The sequence below is a fragment of the Urocitellus parryii genome, chromosome 3 (genome assembly GCF_045843805.1).
Source record: "Urocitellus parryii isolate mUroPar1 chromosome 3, mUroPar1.hap1, whole genome shotgun sequence".
NCBI classification, from domain to species: Eukaryota; Metazoa; Chordata; class Mammalia; order Rodentia; family Sciuridae; genus Urocitellus; species Urocitellus parryii.
In genome coordinates, this window is record NC_135533.1 from 112741314 (window position 1) to 112765893 (window position 24580).

The following is a 24580-nucleotide window of genomic DNA, read 5'->3' on the forward strand; positions in this document are numbered from 1 at the left end:
AATTAGTATATATGACAGCAGAGTGCATCTTGATTTATTGTACATGATTGCAGCACAACTTTTCATTTCTCTGGTTGTACACAATGTAGCATCACATCCTGTGTGCAGTCTTACATGTACCTAGGGTAGTGATGTCCATCTCATTACACCATCTTTATGATAGCTCTTTTGTATCATACTTAAGAAATCTTGTGTTGGGAGTGTAGCTCAGTGGCACTTTGCTTGACTAGCATGCATGAGATCCTGGGTTTGATCCCCAACAGTGCCCCCAAATCCCAACCCAAACCAAACCAAAACCAAAAAACAAAACAGCAACAACAACAAAAAACCGAACACCCACCTCAATCATGAAGATATTCTGTTAAATTCTAAAAGTTTTATTATTATACCTTCTACTCTTAGATTTGTAATTCACCTCAGTTAATTTTTTTGTGAAGGGGTAAAAGGTTAAAACATGTTTTGTCACCCACATATGAATATGAATTGACCTAGCACCATTTATTGAAAAGTTTGTCCGTTCTTTATTGTTTTACAGTGATATTACTGTCATAAATCCAGTGTGTGTACATTTGCATGTGTGTATATATATTTTTTTCCCGAAATTTCTATTTTGTTTTATTTGTCTTCTCTTGCTTAATACTGTATGGATTATTCTTGTTTTATATTACATCTTGATATTCAGAATAAGTGCTTATACTTTATTCTGCTTATTCAACTTTGTTCTGCTTTTTCAAAGTTATCTTGGCTTTGCATTTCCATATACATTTTAAAATCAGCTTGTCAGATTCATTTTCGTGGGATTTGAGATTGGGATTATACTGTATCTGTAATAGATGCATTTAGGGAGAATGAACATTTTTAAAACAAGGAATTTATGGTTGTAGGGCCTGTAATGATTTCCCCTCTTTTTATTCATAATTTTGGTTATCTGGACTTTCTTTCTATATGCTTTTCTTCTTGATAAGCCTTTTGAGGAGTTTATAAATTTATTAGACTCCTTAGAGAATCACCTTTGCTTTGTTGATCATCTCTTTTATATTATTAAATTTTGTTTAGGGCTGGGATGTGGCTCAAGCGGTAGCGCACTCACCTGGCATGCATGCGGCCTGGGTTCGATCCTCAGTACCACATACAAAACAAAGATATTGTGTCCGCCGATAACTAAAAAATAAATATTAATATTTTATCTCTCTCTCTCTCTTTAAAAAAATTATTTATCTTATTTATTGCTTTTTAACTTCTTGAGAAAGATGCTTAGGTTATTGATTTTTTAAAATCTTTTTTTAATATTTATTTTTTAATTGTAGTTGGACACATTACCTTTATTTTATTTATTTATTTTTATGTGGTACTGAAGATTGAACCAGGGCCTTACACATGCTAGGCAAGTGCTCTACCACTGAGCCAGAACCCCAGCCCCTAGCTTTTTATTTTCACATGTATGCATTTAAAACTATACATTTTCCTCTGAGCTCAGATTAACTAGGATCTCACATATTTTTATGTGTAATACTTTGTCTTTACTTAAATATTGTGTATCCTTTGTAATTTTATGGCCTATCCTATATTTAATTGCTTAAAAAAGTCAGCTTTATTGAGTATAATTTACGTACAATAAAATATACCTGTTTTGGGGCTGGGATTGTGGCTCAGTGGTAGAGCGCTTGCCTAGCATGGGTGGGACCAAGGTTTGATCCTCAGCACCACAAAATAAAGGCATTGTGTTGTGTCCATGTACATCTAAAAATAAATATTAAAATAAATACATATATACCTGTTTTATGTTTAATAAGTTTTAACAAGTGCATACATCCCAAACATGATCATCCCAATCAAGATAGAAAGCATTTCCATTATCCAAAAGTTTTTTTGTGCTTCTTTGAAGCTACCCTCTCCACTGGCCTCAGGCAACCACTGATCTGCTGTCATTATAGATTAAAGTTCTTGAATTTCCTATAAATAGAATCATATAGACTCTGTAATCTTTCGAATTTTTCCTGTTTTACTTAACACAGTGCTTTTGAGATTTATATAAATTGTACATGTCAGTAATTTGTTGCTTTTTATTACTGAGTAGTATTACATTGTGTGAATATATCATGATTAATTTATCCATCTACTTGATGGATATTTGGGCTATGTCAATTGTTTTTATTATTGTTACTCTGTGTGTATGTGTGCTGGGGAATCAAACTCAGGGCCTTGTGCATGCTGAGCACGCACTATATAACTAAGCTGTGTTCCCAGAATATGTCTAGTTTTCAGCTCTTATGAAAAAAGGTGTTGTGGACATCTATCTTTGTATAGATATTTGCTTTGGTTTCTCTTAGGTAAATTCCTCAGAGCAGGATTATTAGCAATGGTACACTTAATAGTATAGATAACTGGCAAACCATTATTTTGTTTAATGAGTTTTAACAAATTATTTTATACTCCCACCAGCAGTGAATGAGAATTTCATTTGCATCACATCCTTGAAAACATTTGGCATTTTCATTCTTTTAAATTAAAAAAATTAATCATGGCAAAAACATGTAATATAAAATTTACCTTCTTTAACAATTTTTTAAAAATTTACCTTCTTAATTGTTTTTCAGTGTACAGTTCAGTAGTATTGAGTCTGCTCAGGCTGTCATGTAACAGATCTCTAGAACTTTTTCACCTTGAAAAACAAACTTTATACCCTGATCATCAAACTACTCTTGCTTCCATTAGGCTTCTGGCAATCATTATTCTTCTTTGTTCTCATGATTTTGACCACTCTAGGTGTCTTATATAACTGGAAACATACAATATTTGTCCTTTTGTGACTCACTTATTTCACTCAGCATAATGTGTGCCAGGTTCATCTGTGTTGTAGTATGTGACAGGATTTCCTTTTTTTTTTTTTTTAAAGCTGACTCATATTCCCCTGTATGCAGATACTACATTTTCTTTACCCAGTCATCTGTTGATATACTTGGTCACCTCTACCTTTAGATGACTGTGAGTAATGCTACAATGAAAATGAGTATGCGAATCTCTCTTGTGACACTGCTTTCTGTTCTTTCAGATATGTAGCGCAGAAGTGGGATTAGGGGATGCTTTGGTTTGAATGTGCCTTCCAAAGTTCATGTGTTAGAAACTGAAACACCAAGGCAACCGTGTTGAGAAGTAGGGCCTAATAATAGGTGAAAAAAAAATATATATAAATGTATATATATATATATATTTTTCTATGTGTATTGAGGGAGTGGGTTAGTTATAAAAATGACTTCAGCCCTTTCTTGCTCTTGCCTTCAAACTCTCTTACCCTTTTGCCTTCCACCATGATATAAAACAGCATGAAGCCCTTCTCCAGATGCCAGCATCAAGTTCTTGGACTCTTAGCTTCTAGAACCAACCATGAGCCAATAAAATTCTATCGTGTACGAATTAGCCAATCTCAAGTATTGTGTCATAACAATACAAAATGTACTGACACAGATTTTTCATATGGTAATTCTAATTTTAGTTTTTTTGAGGAATCTCCATACTGTAGTCTATGGTGGCTGCACCATTTTACATTCCCTCTAGTAGTGCACAAGGGTTTCATTTTCTCTACATCCTTACCAACACTTGTGATTTTCTGCTTTTTTTTTTATAGTGACCGTCCTAATGGGTATGAGGTGATATCTCATGTCATTTTGATTTGCATTTCTCTAATGATTCGTGATTTTTAAAATATATTTTTAGTTGTTGATGGACCTTTATTTATTTTTTATATGTGGTGCTGTGAATAGAACCCAGTGCCTCACACAGGCTAGCCAAATGCTCTCCCATTGAGTTATAACCCCAGCCCTGATTGGTGATTTTTGAGCATCTTTTCATATGTTTATTGGCCATTTGTATATTTCTTTGGCCAATTTTAAAATCAGGTTACTTGTTATTTCATTGTTGAGTTTCAAGAATTCTTCATATATTCTGTGTATTAATCCATCAGATATATGATTTAGAATTATTTTCTCCAATTCCATGTGTTGTCTTTTTTACTCTGTGATTCTTTCCTTTGCAGTGCATAAGTTTTAAGTTAGATATAGTTCCAGTTATCTATTTTAGCATTTGTTGCCTATATTTTTGGGGTCATATCTAAGAAACTAGTATAAAATCTAATCTTATGAAGCTTCTAGGAGTTTTATAATTTCAGGTTTTATTTTTAGGTCTGTAATGCATTTTAAATTAATTTTGGTATGTGGTGTAAAGATCCAACTTCATTCTTTTGCTTGTAGACCTTCAATTTTCTTAGCACCATTTATTGAAAAAACTGTCCTTTCCCCATTAGGTGGTCTTGGCACCTTTGTCAAAGATCATTTGACTATATATGCAAGGGTTTATTTCTAGTCTCTCTATTTTGTTCCACTGATCAATATGTCTGTCATTTTGCCAGTTCCATGCTGTTTAGATTACAGTAGTTTTATAATGTTTTGAAATCAGGAAGTGGGAGATCTCTAACTTTGTTCTTCTTTTTCAAGTTTATTTTGGAAATTTTTGATTCCATATTAATTTTAGGTTTTTTTTCTATCTGCAAAAAACATAGAGTTGGAATTTTGATAGGAATTGCATGGAATTTATAGATTGCTTTGGGTACTGAGGACATTTTAACAATATTAATTATTGGGAGTCCATGAACATGGGACATCTATACATTTATTTGTGTCATACTTAATTTGCTTCAGCAGTGTTATGTAGTTTTTCAATGTATAAGTCTTTTAACTCCTTGATTAAGTTTACTCATAAGTATTGTATTCTTTTTGGTGCCTGTTGTGAAAGAATAGTTTTCTTAATTTCTTTCTTGAATTTTTCATTGTAAATGGATGGAAACATAGATTTTTTGTGTGTTGATTTTGAATCTTATAGCTTTGCTAAATTAATTACTTCTATGTAATTTGCTAGTTTTGTGTCGTGTGCATGTATGTGTTTGCATGTTTTCTACATGCAAGAGAAAATTTTATTGCTTCTTTTCCACTTTGGGTGCCTTTTATTTCTTTATCTTGTCTACTTGCTCAGTCTAGAACTTTCCATACTGTCAATCAAAAGTGTGATAATAGTCAACCTTGTCTTGTTTCTTATCTTAAAGGGAAAATGTTAGCTTTTCCTATGATGTTAGCTCTGGAATTTCATATATGGCTTTTATTATGCTGAGATAAATTTCCTTCTCTTCCTAGTTTGAGTGTTTTTTTAATCACAAAAAGGTGTTGTATTTTGTCAAATGCTTTTTCTGTGTCAATTAAGATGACCATATGGCTTTTGTCTTTCACTCCTTCATGTGTTGTATTAAACTGACCTTTTGTATGTTGAATCATCCTATTTCTATATCCAACTTGGTTATGGTGTATAATCCTTCTAATGTGCTGTTGAATTCAGTCTGCTAGTATTCTGTTGACTATTTTTCAGCAATATTCAATAGGGATATTGACCTGCAGTTTTCTTTTGTTTGACTTTAGTTATCAGGGTAGTGCTGGTCTCATAGAACGAATTTGGAAGTGTTCCCTCTTAAATTTTTTGGAAGATTGTAAGAATTGGTGTTATTTTTTTAATATTTATTTTTCAGGTTTTTTTGGTGGACACAACATCTTTATTTTATTATTTATGTGGTGCTGAGGATCGAATCCAGCGCCCGGCGCATGCCAGGCGAGCACGTTACCGCTTGAGCCACATCCCCAGCCTCTGGTGTTACTTTTTTAATGTTTGTGAAATTCCCCAGTGTAGCCAGCCATCTGACTCTGGTCTTTTGTTTGTTGGAGATTTTAGGTTATAAATTCAGACTCCTTAATAGTTATAAATTTGTTCAGGTTTTTTATTTCTTCAGGATTCAGTCATAATGTTTCATGATCCAGGTGGTATTCACTAGCAGTTTATCTGTTTCTTTCAGGTTATCCAATCTTACAGTGTATAATTGTTTATAGCAGTCCCTATAATCCTTTTTTAATTTCTATGGTCAATTGTAATGTCTTTTCTTTATTTTTGATTTTACTTATTTGAGTTTTCTCTTTTTCTGAATTAGTTTAGATAAATGTTTGTTAATTTATTGATCTTTTAAAAATTTCAACTCTTAGTTTCATTGATTATTTTTTTCTGCTTCTTATTTTGTTTCTGCCCTAATCTTAATTATATCTGCTCTTTTGCTAACTTTTGATTTAGCTTGTTCTTTTTCTAGCTCATTGAGGTGTTAGGTTATTCATCTGTGACTCATTACTGCTATAAACTTGCCTCTAAGAAGTGTTTTTGCCACATCCCATATATTTTGGTGTGTTGTTTTCTTTTTTATTTATCTCAAAATATTTTCTAATTTCCCTTATGATTTCTCCTTTGATCAATTGCCATTTGTCATAGTCTGTTTGGGCATGTATAACAAAATACCAAAATATGATACAAAATACTTAACTGGGAGGTCTACAGCAACAGAAATTTATTTGGCACAGTTCTGAAAGTGGAGAAGCCCAGATTCAAGTCACCTGGCAGATTTGGTGTCTAATGAGGGTCCTTTTCCTGATTCATGGATGGCTGTATTTTTGCTGTGTCCTCACATGACAGGAAGGGCAAAAGATTTCTCTAGGACCTCTAATCAAGACACTAATTTCATTCATGAAGGCAAAGCTCTCATGACCTAATCTCTTTCTGAAGACCCTACCTGCTAGTACCATTACCCTAGTGTTTAGGATGTCAACATATACATTTTTGAGGAACTTAACTGTTTGGTCCATTGCACAGTTCTATTTAATCTCAGTCATTCTTGAGGATGTATAATGGCGTATGAGGTATTCCATTTCTCTGATGAATAATGAGGATACACATTTTTGTGTGTGTGCTTTTTAGCAAAAAGTTGTTTAGTTTTGTAAGCTTTCTGTTAAATTTTTTGCTCAATTTTGAATTGGGTTGTTTTCTTCTTGTATTGAGCTTTAAGATATTTTCTAATAACAGTTTCTCATTAGGCGTATGTATTAAGAGTGCTTTCTCTTAGTCAGTAATTTGCCTTTTGATTTTTCTTAATGACATCTTCCAAAGAATAGAAGTTTCTCATTTTGGTGAAATCCATTTATCAAGTTTTTATTTTGTGGTTCATACTTTTTGAGTTATGTCAAGGATTTGTTTGCCTTCTCAAAGATTGTGAATATTTTTCTCTAGATGTTTTATAGTTTTAGCTTTTATGTCTAGTGTATAATTTACCATGAGTTGCTTTTTATGTATGGTGTATATTAAGGATCACAGGATTACTTTTTTCCCATACATATATCCAGTAGTTAAAAGTATCACTGAAAAAAAAAAACAGCAATCTTCTCTATCATTGAATTAAGTTGGCAATTTTGTTAAAAATGAATTGACTATATATAATTGAATGTAAATGCTTGAGTCTATTTCTGGATTCTTTAGTCTGTTCCATGGATTTATACATGCACTGTTAACAATAATTTGACACTGTCTGATTGCTTCTGTTTAGAGTAAGTCTTAAAGTATTATGAGTCTTTCAACTTTGCTTCTTTTGCCAAGCTGTTTTGACTATTCTAGGTCCTTTGAATTTCCATATGACTTTTAGAATCAACTTGTCATGTTCTGAAGAAAGCTAGCTGGGATTTTGATTGAGATTATATTGAATCTATAGATAAATTTGTAGAGTACTGTCATCTTAACAACACTGAATTTTCCAATGCATGAATGTGGCATGGATATTTCATTTCATTTCATAGATATATATATATTTCATTTCATAGATCATTTCATTTCCATCGTGATCTAATTAACCCTGCTAAAACTTTTAGTTCCATTTCTTTCCACTCCTCAGCTCTAACTTCTTTTTCCTCATCTACTGAAGTAACCATGGTTGTCTTCACATACCATGCCATTTCATGCTATAGACTCATGGGATTTCCTTTATCTGTGCTACCTTATGTATCACATCTTCATATAACTAATAAGGCTCCAGAATCATATTACTGAAATTGAATTAAACAGGACCTATCTCATTGCAGGTTTTCAATAAAAATGTTAGCTTTTATGTTGACCATGTTTTCTGCATCCACTAGATTGTTCACTCCTTGTGAACAGTAAACACTTTCTTCTGCTTCTTTTTCCTCTTTGTCCTCCTCCTTCTTTTGTAACTAGTGTCTAATTCAATACCTGGCATGTAGTATGTGCTTTAAAAATGTTTATCTTATGAGTGTTTTAAAAAGCTCTTAAAATAAACACTGATAAATTTCACACCATTAAGAAATAACCCTTTCAATTATGAAATTTTATCAAATCAGCTTTTCCTATTTTGCCAGTTTGCAAGCAAAATAGTGGCAAATAAAATGGAGTCATTGAAAAGGTTTTTAATTATAATCAAAGAATGCAGTGTCTCAAGTGATTGATCTGTTTCTAGTTTTTCTTCCTCTTGTCTCATTTTGTGAAATTGCTGACTACATCTTTATTTGATTCTTGATATAGCTTTATGAAACTCATGTTATCAGAAACTGTAGAAAATTGTTACTGCTAATAAATAGAAATTTTGTTGCTAATGAAAATTATGGGATTGCTGTAATAAGGAATTGTCCATTATAAATGTTGAGGTTTCTGCATATTGTAGACTTTAATGTAATTATCTATGTCCTAGCAAGATTATATATTATTCAAAAGATAAAACTAATCTGAATATTAAGGACGAATTGGATCCACATTATATTGCTTTTACTGTTACTATTTTATAATCATTTTCTCTTTGTAATAATGGATCCTTAAATAAGAAATAATATTTTTAAAAAATTTTTACATGTATCCAAGATATGTCTTAACTTCCTGTTTTAAGAATTTTTTTTTACCTCCTATTTTAGAGAAAGCTAGATAAAGCCATTTGATACAATGGCAAAAATGAATGATCTTAAACACATTGACAGAGGAATTCTCACAGGAAGGTACTGGAATGGAGGCCAGCAGACATTTGCTGTAACTGTCTGACAGGTAATCTTTTAGGTTAAGGTGGCGATGGTTCCTTCTTGGAAACTTCTTTCACTTTTGCAGGCTTTCCCAGGAATGTAACATTGGTACATTAATTGAACAAATATTTATTCAATACTTACTATTTGTATTATTTGGAAGTAAGTTAGAATTATAATTTTTCCACCCCAAATCATAGCATTGGACCTATTTGACATGATAAAATAAAAAAGTCATATCATAACAAGTACTGACAAGTATGTAGAAAAGTCAGAACCCTCAAATACTACTGATGGGATTGTAAAATGGTGAGCCACATTGGGAAACAGTTTGGCAGTTCCTCAAAATGTTCAACAGAGAGTTACCATATGACCCACCAATTCTACTAGGTATATACTCAAAGGAATTAAAAACTTAAGCCCACACAAAAATTTCTAAAAGAATATTCACAGCAGCTTCATTCCTAATAGTAAAAAAGTGGAAAAAATTAAAAAATCTATCGACTGATGAATGGATAGATAAAATGTGATATATCCCTGGGGGTGTAGCTCAGGGGTAGAATGCTTTTCTTGCATGTGTGAGGCCCTGGGTTCAATTCCTAGTATCATATACACAAAAGTGATACATCCATACAGTGGGATAATATTCAACCATAAAAAAGATGAAGTGGTAATGCATTCTGTAATGTGGGTAAACCCTGAAAACGTTGTCCTAGGTCTTCTAGAAAGCAAGACATAAAAGATCATGTATTATATAATTCCATTTATAAATAAAGTGTACAGTTGGCAAATCCATAGAAGCAGAAGGTAGATTAGTAGTTTTCAGGAGCTGGGGATAGAAAGACATAGTGATTATTGTTAATGGACATGGAATTTCTTTTTGGGGCGATGAAAATGTTTTAATCTTGGTTGTGATAATGGATGTACAACTCTGTGAATATACTGAGATCACTGACGTGTGTATTTTAAAAGGGTGGATTTTATGATGTGTGAATTATATCTCAATAAAGTTGCGATGTAAAACACCATAGTGTTGGAGTTTGCCTAATAGGCTATTTTAGACCTATAGTCTTGTAATGTCTTATGCATGTGTATTATCTCCATAGTGATATTTTAAGTTCTTTCAGGATAGAAGCAATGAATTTATGGTTCCTTTTATTTCTAGGGCCTAGTAATCTTTCAATATTATAGTTCAGTAAACATTTATTTAATGGGAATAATAACATGTTATATAGCAAAAATCTGCATTTTTATTCTTGTAATATAAATAGTAATCATAAGATGGGACTGAGGCTGTCAATTTGTCCCCCTGCCTTGAAAACTATAGCAAACTCTAGTCAATAGTCTTGTTTAATGGAAGATGTGAAAATCACATAGTTTTGTCATTAATTTTATTCTTTATGTTTAACGAATTTAAAAATACTAGATGAAGTTTGCTTTTTTATTTTATGTATTTAAAACTTTTGAAACATCTGAACTTTTATTTTCACATTTTTCTGACCGGTGATCTTGTAAGGATACAGAAAACACTTGTTGATTATGAATAAATTGTCACTCTTTTATTGATTCTGGCTCAGTAAAGACAAAAACCATATTCTTCAACATTTCTTATAAAAGTTCACAACTGGAGCTGCCCATGTATTAAATCACTAGGAATGGACTCCCACTAAGTGTGTGTTTATTCTTCTAGAATGTTGTGGGAACTTTGTGTGTAGGGTGCTCTTTGTGATCCTGAAGAATAATAAGATGGCCCAATATACTCATGTTCCCTTAGGTGAAAAGAGAGCTTTAAATAAATAATATAGGACTCTTACATTATAATAGTGTTTTTTCAGTAGTGAAAGGATTTATTCAAGTGTGAAGAATACAAACAGAATGCTTACAGGGGCAGGAGGGGACCCCAGTCGGGGATGCCTACCATGTAACAGTTTTACAGTGACACCAAAGGAGTCACTTTTGAATAAATATTGCATATTGTTTGAGGTGGAACTTGAATTTAGAGTCTGTGAAATGTAGAAGTAAAGGATTAACACAGGTTCTTCCTAAAATTCTCTCCTCTTCCCTTTTATGTGTTACTTAGGGATAATGCATACTTCAGACTCCCATTTTATTTTTGAGCACATTTCAGAGTGGACTTGCTATTTCACAATTTAAGTTTTCCCACTTGTATAAGGATAAGGAAAACAAAACAAAACACAAGAAAGAAAACTCTGTTTACTATATTCCTGGCTGCCTAAGAAGTTCCCGGGAGGATTCTAAGACTCTTACCTTCCACAGGGTTGAACTGTATGGACCCTGACTTGTTCTGTTTCACTGTAGGGAGAGGCTCCTGATGTTGGAGAAGTGCCAAGGTTTTCTTGCTACCACTCCCTCTCCTCACATTTTGGACTTTTTTTAAAAAACTGAAGACTCGGTGCAGTGTTCTGTTCACCACAGCCAGCTTAAGATGGAATATTTATCCTTCTTTTATAAAATCTTGGTCATATATTTTTTATCATGGTCTCTAACTTTGTCCCCAAGTTACTCAGCCACCACACTCTCTTTTCCTTTGTTAATTGTTCCAACTTCAATATATTGTTTAAAGTTTTGACTTTAGTTTCTTAAAATCAAAATTATATGAATTCAGAGTCTAAAAGTCAGATATTCAACATAACTTGTTATAAAAAGTAGCCATCCTTAGCCCCCTACCCTACTTCTTGCTTCCAGAAATAGCCATTTTTTAATTCTTATAGCTGCTTCTTTTTGAAGTATAATGGTACCAATTTTTCAGTTTTGGCAGTTATATAGTGACTTGGAGTTTAGAAAGATGAAGACTTAACTCTTGTTCACACCTCTTGTCTCTAATACCACCATACCTAGCTCTCACCCACTGTCTCCCAATGTGGTTAAGTTGTGATTTTAGTTAGATGCATGCTTCTAAATACTGACTCTAAATTTGTATCACTGGGAAACTTGAATCAACAAATCCAGATAGGTCCTCCTTTGTGTGTTTTCAGGAGGAAAATCCTAAGTACATATTTAGTTAAACTTTATCTGTGAGAATCCTAATGGCCTAAATTGGGGATTATTTATTTCAGGAAGAATTCTCATTGATTTCTCCCAAAGCCAAGGGTTCTATAGACCTGACACTATTTGACACCCTTTAAAAATCTTGTCTTTATTTGGTCTTTATTTGGAGGTGGGGTGTTTCTCACTTCACCCAAATTTAGTCCCTCAACTCTATTCAGCTCATTGTTCTTTTAACCCTGCCTCCCAGAGATATCCCTTATAAATCCAGAAATACATTAAAATTAAAATACTTAAATTTTTTAATTAATTTTATTTTTATTTATGAAGAAAAGGTTTATTTAACTCATAGTTTTTGAAGTTCAAATGCAAGTTTGGGTGACCACTGCTTTGGCCTCCAGTGAGGGTGGTAGATGGCAGTGGTAGGAGCACGTGTGGGAGAGAACCAGGGAGTAAAGAAAGAAGAGGACAGATTCCACAGTCCCAGCCGGAGACAAGGCCCCAGTGACATTAGGACCTTCCCACAGGCCCCACCTCTAGGAGCTTTCACCATCTTCCAGTAGGATCTGTGGGGGGGACTAACCCTTTAACACTTGGGCTTTTAGGGGACATGCTACATAATCAAACCATAGCACAATTTATTCCTTCATTGTGGACTATATCACTCAAAAATGAGTTCAAGTTGAAGATTCTGGAGACTTCAGTTAAAAGTCATTTCTACCATTAACATAATTTTGGCACGCACACCAACATTACAATGAAAAGTATAATTTTACCTAAAACTACTTTTTAAAGAAATCCCACATCCCGAATCAAGTTCTGTAATAAAGACTTACTATGCCTGCCATAAACAAAAGACTTAGGAAAGTCATTCCTAAGAATGTTGGGAGACAGCATATATACTTAAAATATTCATTCATCATATTCTCTATTCCACTGATAATAATGATGTATTATGTTCACATTGGTAATACAGGTTTACCAAGAGCTTTCACATGTCTTATTGAATTTAATCTACACAGCAACAAAGTATAAAAATCTTAAAAAACCATGGTAGGTATGTTTGTTACTAAAAATTGTCATTTCCAAGAATAAGGAATTGACTGGGTAAGTCATAACAAGGAATAATATTTTGGTATTAGTAACTTATTACAAAGTAGTTCATTTATTGTAATTTGGCATGCTGCAACTTAGAACATGCTTAAAATAGATGAAAAAAGAATATAAAATAGTATCTTTTATGATTATATGAATTATGTGTTCATGTGGGCAAGCATTAGAAATACACATGGCAAAGATAAGAAGAGTTGATTTAGGATGTTAAGATTACAGAAGTTTTATTCATTTGATTCTAGTGTTTTTATGATTTTGTACAGTTAACAAAATATACATAAACCTATTCAATTGGCATTAATTTTCTAGTTTTTTTTTAAATCAATATATGCATTTATACAGAGAAAAAATCTAGAATATGTATTTGTATGTATTTATTCATATAAAAATATTAACCATTATTATCTCTGGGTGGTAATATTTCAAGTAATTTTCAAAATTTTATTTTTATGATATTTTGCAATATTTGGTTTTTAAAAACAAAGGTAATTTATTAATCTTATAATTTCAAAAAATGTCAATTCTTTTTTTTTAATTTATTTTTTGGTACTGGGTATTGAACCCAGAGGCGCTTGTGATCCTCCTGCCTCAGCCTATAGAGTCACTGGGATTATAGGCACTTGCCATGGTGCCCAGCTAAAGCCATTTTTATTTTGAAAAATGTTCTATTGCTATAAAAACTAGGCTTTGACTAAAACCTTTATCTTTTAGTAGCAGTGAGGTGGGAAAAAAGCTTACGTACAAAGGGAAAAAACAGACAAGATGGATCTTTACAAAATTCTTACTTCTGTGGTGAAAGTACTTAAAAATTGAGGCCTACAGCCTCTCATTTTCTTAACTAAATGTTGAATGAGAGTCATTTGACTTTAGAGATCTCATACTATGCTTAAAAGTTTTTAAAAATATTTTTTAGTTGTAGATGGACAATACCTTTATTTTTTTGTTTATTTTTATGCGGTAACTGAGGATCAAACCCAGTGTCTCCACAGATGCTAGGTGAGCACTCTACCACTAAGCTACAACTCCAGCCCTAAGATTTTAATCACTGGAGTAAACCTTAACCAATTAAGTAAATATTTACCTGACTTGTGGACTTCATTAGGTACTTTATTGAGGTACTTTACATACATAACACTTAATGTTAGAATGATCTTATTTTTAAAATATTTTTAGTAGTAGATGGATGCAATACCTTTATTTTGTTTATTTAGTTTTATGTAGTGCTGGGGATCGAACACAGGGCTTCACACATGCTAGGCAAGTGCTCTGCCACTGAGCTACAACCCCAGCCCCTAGAATGATCTTAATCTCACAACTATCCTATGGTGCTGGGTAACCTTCACTGTGTACATGTGTCAAAAATTGTGATGTAAGAGATAATTGGTGGGTCAAAGTTATTTAACGAGGAAGTGCAAGAGGCCGGATTTAACCCACTTGTGAACGATTGGAAAGGCTTTTCTCAGTTCATAGTAAAGCATGGCCTCCCATGAAGAACTGACCCTTCCTGATGTTTATCTTACTTGATTTTGCTCTATCTTTATACAATTTTCATAGGTCACATGATTATTTCAACACAGAAATGTATTGGAAAATGCACATAAAAAGTTGATTAGTTGTGGTTGTCATAAGAGTTGAGGAATCCCCTTCCCCCTTTTCTGGCAGTCTGCAAATGGTTAAACTTGATGAAATACTAATGAAGAATTACAGAGTTATTTGTTTGACTTTGCCACTTGGGACACTTGGCAAATGAGACAATTCATCTCAGTGTGCAGCTAGTCTCATTTCTTAAAGAAAATTAATTAATGCAGTTTGTCTTCCTCCCATATCTCTGATTATAGTCCTTTTATTATACCTTCACTTTCCTGCTTTAGTTTTCTTCCCTGGAAATATCTGTTTTCCAAGCCTTCCTTATTTCTTTTAGCCTGATAAGTAAAAGCAATTTTCCTCAGTGTGGGTGTGTATTTGTAATTTTAGTACACTTTAGACAAGACAAAGACATTTGCACAATATCCCATAGGAAGAAAATTCCATACTAAAGAATTGTACAGGCACCAGTGCCTCTTTAAAAGTGATTTAATCAATTTTCTCTTATCACTGCTTTATTACTCTTTGTCTTCTTTTTGGCAAGATGGGTTAGTATTGTGTGTATCTTACCACAGCAGTTCGTTACTTAAATTTGTCAACACAATAATTTTATTCCTAATACCTTTACATTTTTTATAATAAAACCTAGGGTTTCAGAGCTATATTTAGTGGTTTTTGAAGGACAGAGAGTTGTTTTCTATAATCTTAACAATTGCAACCAGAAGTGCAGTTTCTTTTCAGGAAATGGCTTGAGCAGTTTGTTACTGTCTCTTTGAATATCTTTTTCTTTCTCTTCACACCGTGGACTTCTCATTTTAAAGATAGAATGACTATGTGCTCATTTTCTTGCTCTTTTGATATTCATCTGAAAAAAATGGGATTTCACAAAATCTAGCTTTTAAAAATCACTTTTTAACATTTTTTTTCCACCCCACAGACCCAGCAAGGAATCAGTTTGAGAAGAATAAGATTGTTATCAATCATCTCCCATACCAATGTTGTATAAAATTTTTTTAATCATGCTGGCAAAAACATGGAGAATTGGCATGAATATATTTAAAGCCAACTGAATGAGAAAGATCTGGGAAAGAAAGGATGGAAGTGAAGTTAATTAGGAATTAAACAAATAACTCGTGTTAAGATAGCAGTTTGTATATTTATGTTAAAATTAAATAAAAGCAATATGAAAATCACTTATAGATTATTCTGGTTTCTAGGTTATTTTATTGCATATGTAGAATATTGAATTTCATGTAACTGAAAATGAAATGTAATGAAGTAGTTTGATTCAGTTGGGTTTGAATTACTGACACAACAATGGAAGCACTGTATTTTCCCTAAGATTTTGTATTCTTTTTAATTTTTTCATCAGATGAGGTTTTAGAATTGTTGAGATCATTCCATTCACTGACAACCTTTAAAAAATGTTGACTCTATGTAGATTATAGAAATATTATTCTATTATTTGCCCCTCTGATAGCTGATATCTGGCAGTTGAAGGGATGGTAACCTTTAAGTTGAAATAACCCTGTCATAATATTATGGCAGAAAGCTGACAAGATAGTAAAAACACACTGGACTTTGAGGACCATTCTAGGGGGAGCAATTTACAGATATTTTTATTAGAGAGATTTACAGATGCTGTGCTATTCAGTATACTTAGTGTCAAGCTGAGGAGGTAGATCAGACATATAAATCATATTTGAAGATTCTAGAGATAACCCAGAGTTTTCAGGCTTCAGAGAATAGTTGTGTGGTTGGATGGCTATTGTTTTAACATCATACTTCTTAGTCCTCTTGTACTTTCCTTAAATTATTTCAGTTTTGTTATTCTGAGTTCTTTGGGGTTAGAGTTCTGGAATGTATTCCTTGCTTGTCCTATTATTTTTTTATTTGGTACCAGGGACTGAACCCATTGAGACACATCCCTAGACCTTTTTAAATTTTATTTAGAGACAGGGCATTGCTAAATTGCTGAGGCTGGCTTTGAACTTGTGATCCTCCTGCTTCAGTTTTCCACGTCCCTGGGATTACAGGCATATGCCATTGTGCCTGCCGGCCCTGTTGTATTGTAAGTTTAGTATCCATAGGAGAGATCCTTGGAACAGGCCCTGAGCATCATGGAAAGAGAATAAGAACAGAAGTAGACTTCTAGGACTAGTAGGTGAGATACTTGAGGTTGTGTATCCCTGAGGCTTCCAGGAGGACTCAGAGGAATTTCAAATATTAAAAATAACAAATCATGTGATTTGCTTGTTTATATAAATAATTTTGACACCTTTTTAAAAAATATATTTTTTAGGGAATAGACTGAGAAGGGGAATAGCCGGGTCAAATGGTGGTTCCATTCCCAGCTTTCCAAGAAATCTCCATACTGCTTTCCAAATTGGTTGCACCAATTTGCAGTCCCACCAACAATGAACAAGTGTACCCTTTTCCCCACATCCTCGCCAGCACTTGTTGTTGTTTGATTTCCTAATGGCTGCCAATCTTACTGGAGTGAGATGGTATCTTAGGGTGGTTTTGATTTGTATTTCTCTGACTGCTAGCGATGTTGAACATTTTTTCATGTACTTGTTGATTGATTGTATGTCCTCCTCTGAGAAGTGTCTGTTCAGGTCCTTGGCCCATTTGTTGATTGGGTTATTTGTTATCTTATTGTCTAATTTTTTGAGTTCTTTGTATACTCTGGATATTAGGGCTCTATCTGAAGTGTGAGGAGTAAAGATTTGTTCCCAGGATGTAGGCTCCCTATCTACCTCTCTTATTGTTTCTTTTGCTGAGAAAAAACTTTTTAGTTTGAGTAAGTCCCATTTGTTGATTCTAGTTATTAACTCTTGTGCTATGGGTGTCCTTTTGAGGAATTTGGAGCCCGACCCCACAGTATGTAGATCGTAGCCAACTTTTTCTTCTATCAGACGCTGTGTCTCTGATTTGATATCAAGCTCCTTGATCCATTTTGAGTTAACTTTTGTGCATGGCGAGAGAAAGGGATTCAGTTTCATTTTGATGCATATGGATTTCTAGTTTTCCCAGCACCATTTGTTGAAGATGCTATCCTTCCTCCATTGCATGCTTTTAGCCCCTTTATCAAATATAAGATAGTTGTAGTTTTGTGGATTGGTTTCTGTGTCCTCTATTCCCTAAAGACCTAAAAAGAGCATGCTACAGGGACACTGCTACATCGATGTTCATAGCAGCACAATTCACAATAGCAAGGCTGTAGAACCAACCTAGATGCCCTTCAATAGATGAATGGATAAAAAAAAATGTGGCATTTATACACAATGGAGTATTACTCTGCATTAAAAAATGACAAAATCATAGAATTTGGAGGGAAATGGATGGCATTAGAGCAGATTATGCTAAGTGAAGCCAGCCAATCCCTAAAAAACAAATGCCAAATGTCTTCTTTGATATAAGGAGAGTAACTAAGAACAGAGTAGGGACGAAGAGCATGAGAAGAAGATTAACATTAAACAGGGATGAGAGGTGGGAGGGAAAGCGAGAGAGAAGGGAAATTGCATGGAAATGGAAGGAGACCCTCAGGGTTATACAAAATTACATACAAGAGGAAGTGAGGGGAAAGGGAAAAATAATACAAGGGGGAGAAATGAATTACAGTAGAAGGGGTAGAGAGAAGAGGGGAGGGGAGGGGAGGGGAGGGGGGATAGTAGAGGATAGGAAAGGCAGCAGAATACAACAGACACTAGTATAGCAATATGTAAATCAATGGAAGTGTAACTGATGTGATTCTGCAATCTGTATATGGGGTAAAAATGGGAGTTCATAATCCACTTGAATCAAAGTGTGAAATATGATATGTCAAGAACTATGTAATGTTTTGAACAACCAACAATAAAAAAATATATATATTTTTTAATTGTAGGTGGACACGGTACCCTTATTTTATTTTTATGTGGTGCTGAGGATTGAACTCAGTGCCTCATGTGTGCATGGTGAGCACTCTACCACTGAGCCTCAGCCCCAGCCCCAGCCCCAAGTTTGTCACTTTTTAAGAGATAGTCATAAACCTTTTGATAAAATTTTGGGGGTAATGGGGTAATGGGAAATGGTTTTAATAGAGATTTAGAAGAGCAAGGATGAAAGGCTATTATTCCTCAGTCTTTCAAGAGTTGAATTGTATATTGTTGTCCCTTGGTATCCCCAAGGGATCGTTTCCAGACTCCCTTTGGATACCCAAATCTCCAGTGCCCAAGTCTCTCATGTAAAATGGGGTATTTGCTTATGACCTCCATGCATCCTCCCATATAGTTTAAATCATCTCCAGATTACTTGTAATACCTGATACAATGTAAATGTGATATAAATAGTTATTACACTGTATTGTTAAGGGAATAATGACAAGGAAAAATGTCTTTACATGTTTGGTACAGATGCAGGTTTTTTTTTTGAAACCACAAATATATTCAGTTCATGGTTTGTTGAATCCATGAATGTAGAACCTACAGATGCAGAGGACTGACTGTATTATGAAAAAGCATATTTCTGTTACCTAGTCACCAATTCCATTGTGAGGTTAGCAAGTCTTGCCTGTAGCTCAATGGAGTGGTTGAGGCATGAGACTCTGTGCTGAAGTCATAGACATATATGTGGTAGGACTGAATAAAATCATCTGGGGAGATGTTCGTGGAGAATATGTTAAGACCTAGTGTATTTCTTTTTTTTTATCGTTGGTAGTTCAAAACATTACATCTATTTTGATATATTTCACAGTTTGATGTGTATTTCTATACTAGAGAATTTTGTTCTAAAATATATGTTGTCTGTGAAATAAAGAAAAGTCAATTAAATAGTAATGGGTTTTAAAAAATTTACTGTAAAGGAACAATAAATGCAACTTTTAGATGAAGAAACATAATAAAGTTGTCTTCATTTTAGCTATGAATTTGGGACTTTTTTAACATCTTGGATTTTTAAAATATGAGTAAAGTGTTGAAAACTTAAGTGAAGAATGACATCTTTGGTTATATTGTTAAGATCTTTCATGGTAACAGTGGACTTTGAATCATTCAGTCCTATCTGGGTTAGAATCCCCTGTTGCTATGTAGACCTGGGTATATCTGTGTGATCTTGAACACTGACTTTATGTCTCTAAGAGATATAACTCATGTAAGATATATAGTTCCATATATGTGTCATATATATGTATTTTATGTATGATATATATTTTACCTAACTGTGCCAGGAATGTACTAGTCACTAAAAAGACAGTTTTACAATGCTCAGTGCTGAGCTTACAATCCTTTCTGTATGCCACTACCCTGTCTGTAAACTGACGTCCAGGACTTGCCCAGGGTAGTGGAACAGGATCTAGGACTAGGGTTCTTAACTCTTAGCCATAAATATTTACCACATGTTTAGGGGTTAGTATATTTATTTTTTAGTTGTAGCTGGACACAATATCTTTATTTCATTTATTTATTTTTATGTGGTGCTGAGGATTGAACCTAGGGCCTTGCATGTGCCAGGTGAGCACTCTATCTCTGAGTCACAATCCCAGCCCTAAAATTTTTAAAAATATTTTTTTAGATGTTAATGAACCTTCATTTTATTCATTTATTTATATGTGGTGCTGAGAATCGAACCTAGTGCCTCATACATGCTAGGCAAGCACTCTACCACTGAGGCACAACCCCAGCCCTGGGGTTTAATATTTTATCTGTGGTTTTCATGATTTGTTAATTATATTCTTTTGAGAAATTCATGGTTTGGGATCATAAGAGTTCTGACATTTCATGATATTTTATTTGATGATTAGCTCTAGAAATCATATTAGAAATGTAGAAATTGACACAAGGTATATCAGTGATCAACAAAATTCACCAGATGGGTTTTATTTTATATTGTACAAAAGCAAAAAGGATCTTTATATAAAGTTACCATTCTTAATTAGCATTTGGGAAGAAAGTAACAAAGGGGACATTATTCAAACAAGAAAGAAAGTGCTTTAGGAAAGTGTCATGTAAGAATGTTTCAGCTGGGGTGGTGTCACATGCCTGTAATCCCAGCTATTTGGGAGGTTGAGGCAAGAGGATCACAAGCTCAAGGCCAAACTCAGCAATTTAGTAAGACCCTATCTCAAAATAAAAAATAAAAAGGACTGGGGATTTAGCTCAGTTGTAAAGCACACCAGGGTTCAATCCCCAGTACTACCTACATGTATACACACACACACACACACACACACACATACACAATGCAATTTTATTTAAAAAACCTGTTTTGCTGATTATTGAGATGTCTGAAAGTATTCAGTGATCTCATTTCAAATTATTCATGTATCAAAGAGGCCTTTCCTAACCATTCTTTATAAGGGGTGCTTAATACCCACTGTCTAATGGGTGTGGGATTTTACTATGGGATGATGGAAGTGTTTCAGAACTAGATAGAGCTTGTGGGTGTATGACATTGTGAGTGCACTGGCCACTCACCCATTGCCCTCTGTACTCTACTCGGCTTAATTTTTTCATAGCATTTACTGCTACCTGACATAACATACGTGTGTGTGTGTGTGTGTGTGTGTATGTGTGTATAATTAGTGATTTACTTATTATTTTTTTCATTAGAATGTAAAACTTGATTGGTCAGAAATGCTTGCTTAACTGTGGAAAGCAGTTTGTTCCTCCAAAAAATGAAACAGAATTACCATATGCCATAATTTTACTCTTAGATGAATACCCAGAAGAACTGAAAACAGATTCTCAAACAAACACATGCATGTATATTCATAGCAGCACCATTCTAGTAGCTGATGGGTAGGAGGAGCCCAGATGACCGTCGGTGCATGAAGGGATAAACAAAGTGTGACAAATATGTACAATAAAATATCATTCAGCTATAAAAAGCAATGAAGTTTTGATACATGCTATGACATGCATGAGCCTTAAAAAACATAATTTCAATGAAAGAAGCCAGACATAGAAGGTCACATATTATATTCCATTTGTATGAAATGTCCAGAATGAACAAGTCCACAGAGACAGAATGTGGATTGATGGTTTCCAGGAGCCGGGGGAGAGGCAGAGCTGGGGGAACTGCCTAAGGGGTGTGGGATTTTCTATGCGATGATAGAAGTGTTTCAGAACTAGATAGAAGCGGTGGTTGTATGACATTGTGAATATACTACCACTGAATTGTTCACCTTAAAATAGTAATTTTATGTTATATGAATTTAACCTCAATAAATTATTTTTCAATGCATATGAATGAATGAATGTGGTCATTTTGTTTTGAGTGCTTGCTGTGGGTAGGTTATTGTATATAAAACTGCCAATTACTAGCTCTGCTCTCTGAGAAAAATGGAAGAATGGGAATGAGCAGTGATTAGACTAAAATATCTACAATACCATTCAATTCATATGGGAGAAGGAAAATACTTGATTGACATGGAACACACTTAGAAAGGGTTCCTAAAATCTGATGTAGTACTGAGGGGCAGAGCAAATAAGATTGCTGGTGCATATGACTGATGTGTACATGTGACATTCACTTGTCAAGTTCAGAAATGCTAATTCTTTGGTTCTTTCCTTCCCGTGGGACTGACTGCCTGTGCGACAGAGCTCATTTGACCTCCTGCTCCTTACCTTATCCTTATTGTGGATCCTATATCATAGCTGCAATCCTTCTGGTGTGGGGGTGTAGTGGAAGCATTACAGCCCCAAACCAACCTTTAATTGGCTAGAAAAATCACTGTTGGTTGACACGATCTTTCTTCCTAGGGAATGAAGGAAAGAATAATATCAAGAAATTAATCCAAATTCTATCTCAACATTTGAATCCATTCGCTTTACCCTACCAGCCTGCCTCTCTTCAAATTGGAACAAATTGCCTATTTCCGTCTACTCACTTCACATCTTTCTGTAACTTTGTTTAGCTCCACAGTGCTGATCGCATGAGGACTTTCTGCATTTTCCTAAACTGCATCTAGGTATATTGGGATTATTATAGTGAATTGTCCAGATTAGATATTTCCCCCTACTAAAGTATAACCTCGTATGTAGGTTCTACAAGTCCACCAAGTGATTGTTTAAAAAAAAAAAACTTCAAAATTTTACCCTTGTCCTTTTTCCAGTTTGTATTCCCATGCATATAATTATTAGCAATGGTTTCTCTATTATAGGTATCTCTGAAAATGAGGAAACATCTAAGCAGTAAGCCCCGAATGTTTCTCAAATGTGCGTCCTAACTGCTTTTCTGTAGAAATTAATAATGAACAACCAAAATTGTAGTATGTCACCTGTCATATTACACAGGAATTAAAAAAAAACATTTCTTTTTCAAAAGAACCTGTCTTAAATTTTTGTGTTAAATAAATTTTGATGTAATACAATGGTTAACAAAAAATGGATTAAAAAATAGCTTAGTGGTTTAGGAATCAGACCTGAACTTGCTTCCTGTCTCTGCTCTCTGTGTGACCTTGGAAAAATCATTTAATTTCAATACTCCTCAGTCTAGCTACTTAAACAACGAGGATAATCAACCTATCTATCTGGTATGATAAGCATTTTAGAAAAATAGGGCCTGGCATGTAGTCAGAGGTGATTATTCTTTTAAATTAAAGATTTTGAAAATAAAATGGAGAAAAATCACAAGATACCTTCTCTGCTTATGCAGTGAACACCTGACTGACTGTATTTTTTCCTTCTTGGTTTGCTTTCCTCCCTAGCTGTTCTCACTGTTGTCTTGCTTGATGGGAAACAGTCTTAGAAAGCATTAGTCTGCTAATGAAATCCCCTTTCCTCCTCTACCTTCTGGAACCTCAGCTTTTGACTTGGTTCTTATGTATGTATGCAAATGAAACACTGAAGAACTGTAGAAGGGATGTAAATAAAACATTGGTTCACCAATCATCAGATTGTTAGTGTACTAGAGAAATGTGCCAGACTGCTTTTGACAGAACCAGAATGGAAGTCTTTTTAAACAGCATGCCAAATACTAATTAATTTCTGAACATTTCAAGATTCCTACTGAGTTTATATTCTTAAATCTTTCTGTAGTGCCTGTGACCTGAGATTAGTGCCAAAAAGTTGATGGTGAGGTCACAAGTGTAAAATTTTAGTTATGGCAAGATAGTTGGCAAAAAAAATCTTAGGATCTATGTATAGCTTAGTTACATGCGAAATAAGTGTCTGTAAAACAAGAGAAAGAGAAAATTGTTGGGTATGTTTGTAAAAAATCTCCCCAAGTCTCATTAAACAAATGCTTTTAGAACGAATGCTTGTAGCAGCACTCTTTCTCTATATAGCCGTAGTGAGATTGCTGTGGTAATCATTGTGACTGACAGTTCACATCTGGAGACTTGTAAAATCTGCATATTGATAATCCCCATTTGGCTTTGCTTCATCTTCTGTGCTGTGAGCTTGCTGTTTCTCTTTTTCTCTCAGTCTGATGGGTAAAAAGTGGTATTTCTTTAGAGTCTTATTTTTCATTTCTTTATATTCATCAATAAACATTTTAAAATTATGAATGAGTTCTCTTTTAATGGAGGCTTGGGGATAAGGGAAGAAAGGGGATAAGACAAGGGATTGGCATGGGTGTGGAGGAAAATAAAGAGAATGGAAGAGAGAAATTGAGAATGTGTGGTAGAATGGCAAAGATGAAAAGATTGAGGGTGTAAGGTTTAGTGGAAAAAGAGGAGAGAGAACAAGGAAAATCATTTCGAGGTCAGCAGCAGTGAGTACAAACACATCTCATTGAGCTTTGAGATTCTGATTATCACTTATAATCTGCTGTCTTTTAAAATGTTTATTAATTAATTATGCTTCCCCAGCTCTAATACTTGAGTCCTTAGAGGTTTCATTCCACATGGGGAAATCAGAGAAGCCTACCAGAATGGAAATCCTGTTAGATGCAACACCAGTGACAAGTGTACAGTCAGATTGAGGTCAGGTTTGTCATCCTCATGTGACTAGGTAAGTCTTTATGCT

The 24580-nt window shown here is 34.2% G+C and overlaps 1 protein-coding gene across 1 annotated transcript in view; it reads left to right on the forward strand.

The window, feature by feature from the left end:
- Positions 1-24580, forward strand: part of Ttc28 (tetratricopeptide repeat domain 28) — a 595992-nt gene that overhangs the window by 134078 nt on the left and 437334 nt on the right. The gene's annotated exons all lie outside the window — the stretch shown is intronic.